At 49.9% G+C, this 5778-nt stretch overlaps 1 protein-coding gene across 1 annotated transcript in view; it reads right to left on the bottom strand.

Annotated features, from left to right (window-relative positions):
* Positions 1 to 5778, bottom strand: part of LOC107123985 (synapsin-1-like) — a 91725-nt gene that overhangs the window by 84926 nt on the left and 1021 nt on the right. The gene's annotated exons all lie outside the window — the stretch shown is intronic.

Here is a 5778-nt window from a genome sequence, read left to right as displayed (position 1 = left end):
GACACCCAGCATCAGATAGAGCTGGGTGTCATCAGCGTACTGGTGACACCCCAGCCCATGCCTCTGGGCTACCTGGGCAAGGGGGCACATATAGATGTTAAATAGCATCGGGGAAAGCACTGCCCCTTGAGGCACTCCGCACTCCAGCAGGTGCCTCTGAACCGCCCCGATCCAGATGCTTCCGGAGGTCGTCAGTCAGAGCGACCAATGCCATCTCCGTCCCTAGGAGGGATCTAACATGGAAGTGTCATCCATAAAGCCCTGTAGCTGTGTCGCCACCGCCCTCTCAATTAATTTGCCCAAATAGGGCAAATTAGAGACCGGCCGATAATTAGCCAATTCAGCTGGGTCCAAGGATGGTTCTTTTAGGAGAGGGCGGACCATCGCTTCTTTGAGTCCCCCCCCCCGGGAACAGCCCCTCAGAGAGAGACTTGTTGATAATTTCCCTTAGGGCACCTTGGAACCCTTCGTGGCCAGCTCTAATAAGCCAGGAAGGGCACGGATCAAGGCTGCATGTGGTCGGACGTACACTCAAGAGCAATGTATCTTCCTCCAGGCTGAGTGGGCTGGAATGATCCAGAACCGGGATCCAAGATCTGCTTAGAGCCTCGAGCTCGCTCACTGTTTCAACTGTGGTGGGGAGGTCGCAGCGGAGCGGCAAGACTTTATTCGTGAAATAGCTCACAAATGCCTCACGGCTGATATCCAGTTCCCTAGCGTTTGGTCTGCCCTGTGACAGAGCTGTTATAGACCGAATCATTCTAAATAATTGGGCTGGGCGTGAGCTCGCGGATGCAATCGTAGCCGCGCAGAACTCTCTCTCCACAGTTTTGACTGCCATCTCATAGGGTCTCATAAACGTCCTATAGGATGCTCTTGTAGCTTCGTCACGAGCACAGCGCCACCATCTCTCTAGCCGTCTCAGCTCTCGCTTCATAAGCCGTAACTCCTGGGTAAACCAGGGAGCGAGGCTGGAGCGAGAGCGCAGAGGGCGCCGGGGAGCGATCTCGTCAATGGCTGTGGAGAGTCAACTATGCCAGTCCTCTACAAGCTCATCACACGAGCTGCCAGGGGGCATCGGATGCAGTAGCCAAATCGCTCAGTCACAACTTTAATGCCAGCCGCTCACAAAGTAGAATTTTGGCTCACAAGACTCCACAGATTAGAGGGAGCATTGCCTGTGAGGTAGGTGGGGCTGAGAGAGCTCTTTTGAGGACTGCTCTTGGGAGAACAGCTCTGAGAGAACTTGTAACTGACCCAAGGTCACACCAGCAGCCGCATGTGGGGGCGTGGGGAATCAAACCCGGTTCTCCTAGATTAGAGTCCAAACGGGCTTTTTGAAGCAGGCAATGGCAAATCACCTCTGAATGTCTCCTGCTTTGAAAACCCCACAGGGTCGCCATAGGTCACCTGGGACTTGACGGCAAAAAAAAAAAAAGCGGCGTAGTGATTAAAGTGTTGGACTAGCCCCGGCCCTGGATGCAGCATATTTAACTACCTTGGGGGCTGGGATAACCAACAGATGTTGCCCCCCTGACTGTAAAAGAGCAATACCACATCGAAATTCAGCCCGAGAGTTCAGCAAAGACCCAGTATAAGAAAGTCCATTTGTAGAGCTGTAAATATACAACTTAATGTTACTGAATACTGGCATGCTGATTAATAATCCACAAAGCTCCTGCCGTCCAAACACAGCAGGTTCTGAGGCTTTCATTTGAATGTGGCACACATGAGATCTCACAATAAATCATATACACCAAAAGCATGCTGTGTGATGGTTTTAGTACACTGGCATACATCTGTGCGAGGTTCACGCTCAGATTTCTGGCTGCTGTTGGCCTGTCTCGTCTCCCTCTCTGCAAAACATCTCTAAGAAGCCCTCCAGTGCCCTATAATCTTGCCATTCCCATCACATCCTGGTTATTCTAGCATCGCACCAACCACTCCAAAATACATTAATGCGTGGGTCCCCAAAAAGGTGCCATGGGCACCATATATGGTTGCCAGCCTCCAGGTGGGGCCTGGAGATCCCCTGCTTTCACAACTGATCTCCGGCTGACAGAGATCAGCTCCCCTGGAGAAGATGGCTGCTTTGGAGGGTGGACTCTATGGCATCGTACCATGCTGAGGCCCCTCCCCTCCCCAAACCCCGCCCTCCTCCAGATCCACCCCCAAAGTCTCCAGGTATTTTCCAACCCAGGCCTGGCAACCAGTGTTCCCTCTAAGCTGAGTTAGTGTGAGCTAGCTCACAGGTTTTTAGCCTCTGGCTCTCACATTTTTGTCTTAGCTCAGGAAGGATGGCTCCAGAGCAAACTAGTTTATGCAGTAGCCAAATTGCTCGCTCGCAACTTTAATGTCGGTAGCTCACACAGTAGAATCTTTGCTCACAAGTTTAGAGGGAGCATTGCTGGCAACCCTCGCGCCGTGGCATCCACAGAAATTGAACGTAAGCTGTGTGTAAGCAAGGAAATATTTTTCAATAGGCCCATTTTTAAAAGGCACCCTGTTAAACAGCTACGATCTGATTTACTGTTAGAGTTATGCACAGCGTTACTTCCTGACATTCTGTGGTAGGCTCCAATTCCTGCAGCAGCCATTTTGATTTGTGTCCAATACCGTGCCAGTTTGGTGTCATGGTTAGGAGTGCGGGCTCTAATCTGGGAGAACCGGGTTTGATTCCCCACTCCTCCACATGCAGCTGCTGGCATGACCTTGGGCCAGTCACAAGTTCTTTCAGAGCTGTTCTCCCAAGAGCAGTTCTCTCAGAGCTCTCTCAGCCCCACCTACCTCACAGGGTGTCTGTTGTGGGGAGGGGAAGGGAAGGGGATTGTAAGTTGCTCTGAGACTTTGAGTGAAGGGCAGGGTATAAATCAAAACCTCCTCCTCCTTCTTCTTCAGGGAGAAAGGCAGGGTATAAATGAAGTTAAATAAATAAATATTAAATCCATTCATTTGGAAGGAGGCCCAGGTGAAGGGTGAGGTATAAATCCAAATCCCCACATAGAAGGATGCTGGATGACCATGGGCCGGTCACACACTCTGAGCCTAACCTACCTCACAGGATAACATAGAGGAGGATAAAACGATGGGTAAAACAGAGGAAGATAAAAGGGAGGAGAGGAAGACAAAACAGAAGAGAGGAAGGCAATGTAAGCTGTTTTGGATCCCCACTGAGAGCCAGTTTGGTGTAGCAGTTAAGAGCAGCAGACTCTAATCTGGGAGAACCGGGTTTGATTCCCCACTCCTCCATATGCAGCCAGCTGGGTGACCTTGGGTCAGTCACAGCTCTCTCAGAGCTGTTCTCTCAAGAGCAGTTTCTGTCAGAGCTCTCTCAGCCCCGCCTACCTCACACTGTGTCTGTCGTGGAAAGGGGAAGGGAAAGGAGATTGTAAGCTGCTCTGAGACTTTGAGTTCAGGGCGGGGTATAAATCCAAACCTTCTTCTTCTGCTTCATTAGGGAGAAAGGCAGGGTATCAATGAAGTTAAATAAATAAATATTAGATCCATGCATTTGAAAGAAGGCTGTCAGACTCCCAGTCAAGTTACTCTCAACAACTCTCTCTTTGGCAGCGATACGTTTATTGAGATGTACGCATGATCCAGAACATCACCTGTGTCAGAACTAAAGACTTTTGACGGGCACAAGCTTATTATAGGTAATTCAAACAAAAGCCCCTTCCTTCCCTCCCCAGGCATACGTCATACAGACACACCACGCCTAGTGCTGCCATCTCAACCAAATGGGAAAATATATGGCATAGTTATCTACTGCTCAAGCTGGTACCAAAAAGCTTTCAAGGACACCTCTGCCTGGGAACAAGAGAGAGAGAGAGAGAGGGAGGGAGGGAGGGAGGGAGGGTTTTTTTAGGGAGGGAGGGAGGAGGTACATTTTGCAAGGAAAGTTATGACTTCTGAAAAATAAAGGTCCCATTCTCTCACTCACTCATTCACTCCCCTCCCCTCCCCTCCCCGCAGGAATTCCCTCCCCCCATAACTATGGCAACCAAAGGGAGCATAGCAAAGCAAGGTTTGACAAAGGCCCAGGTCTCCTCTGTGATACATAGTACTTTTATCCAGGGTCCTTCCTTGAAAAGTGAGATTCAGCTATAGTTATCTATGCTCTCATCACACATCTCTGTTTCAGTCCACTGTAATATCTTCTGCAGGGGGGCGGCTGCCTGTTCCAGTTAGTTCAAAACGCAGCTACAGGACTGATGGCCATTAAGGATGACAGGGAACGTATTTTGGCATGGGTTGAAAGAGCTATGCTGGCTGCTAATTGGAGATGCCACAGACTTCCCAGTGAACATGTTTGGGAGGCGAACTTGCCTGTTTTCAGCAGCCGTAATTGCTTGCGAGCCAAGCTTCAGATCGCTTTGTCTTGCACCCGCCTGACTTGAGCAGCCCGCTGAACAGCTTGGTGACCATGCAAGGACTGCAGCGGTGGCGCTGCGTTTCCTTCTGCCTTGCAGCTGCTTTGTGTGACCAGGATAGCCCAGGATAGCTGATCTCATCAGATCTCGGAAGCTAAGCAGGGTTGGCCCTGGTCAGTATTTAGATGAGAGACCACCAAGGAAGCTCCAAGGTCATAACACGGGCACAGGCAACAGCAAGGTAAAAGGTTTCCCTTGCTTGAAAGCTAGTCAAATCCGACTCTAGGGGGCTGTGCTCATCGTTGTCCAAAGACGTTTCCATGGTCATGTGGCGAGCGTGACTAAACACCGGGGTGCACAGAACGCTGTTACCTTCCCACCAAAGCGGTACCTATTTATCTACTTGCAATATCTTGCTTTCAAACTGCTAGGTTGGTAGGAGCTGGGTTGGTAGGGGCCAGAAACAGGAGCTCACTCCGTCATGCAGCACTCGGGTCTCAAACTGCCAAGCTACAGACCTTCCATTCTGCAGCTCAGCGTCTTAACCTCTGAGCCACCGCGGCCCCAGGCAACAGCAAACCACCTCTGAAATGTCTCTTGCCTCAAAAACAAGTCTAGCTCACCACCTAGTGGTGCATAACACTAAAAGAGCTAGAACTTCTGGCTGCCAGACAATCTTAGGATCTCCTGGCTCTACTACACACAAGGCCATACGATAACTATTAATTATTATAGCTTCGGGCTAACTAAGATGACCCTGGAGGTCCCTTCCAACTCTATGGTTCTAATGCAGGATAGGATTTACTCTCCACTGCCACCATCTGGCTAGACTTAGAATTGCGGTCTGACAGCCGGCAACCAGACTCTCTTACGAGGAAAACAAATCAAAATCCTTTCCTCAGTACATCTGTCAGATCTCAGAAGCTAAATAGGGCCAGCCCTGGCCAGTATTTGGACGGGAGACCGCCAAGAAATACCAGGGTCATGACGCAGAAGCAGTCAATGGCCAACCACCTCTGAATGTCGCTTGCCTTGAAAACCCTACAGCAGGGGTGTCAAACATGCGACCCGGGGGGCAAGATCAGGCCCCCCAGAGGGCTTCTATCAGGCCCACACTGGGGGTTTTGAGGACCCCCCTTCTTAAAGACACAGCCCCACAAGAATTTCTCCTGTAAATGCTTTTTTCAACATTTTAAAACATTTTTTTAAAGGCATATACTCCTTTAAGCAGAGTGGGGTGCTGTAGTTGACTAATTCCCACACTGAGCTTGGTTGGAGTAGCTGACCTCTAGGATCCCTTCTAACTCAGTGTCAAGAAACTAGTCTCCTTTAAGAGAGCTTTTCTGCCAAAGTGTTCGCTTTCTTGACTATAGAAGTAATAACACACACATGCTGACTTGTTCTT

The sequence above is a fragment of the Gekko japonicus genome, unplaced genomic scaffold (assembly GCF_001447785.1).
Source record: "Gekko japonicus isolate JY-2015 unplaced genomic scaffold, Gekko_japonicus_V1.1 scaffold1919, whole genome shotgun sequence".
In the NCBI taxonomy this organism is placed as follows: Eukaryota; Metazoa; Chordata; class Lepidosauria; order Squamata; family Gekkonidae; genus Gekko; species Gekko japonicus.
The sequence above is the reverse complement of the archived record's forward strand: the minus strand, read 5'-3'. Positions and strand labels throughout refer to the sequence as shown.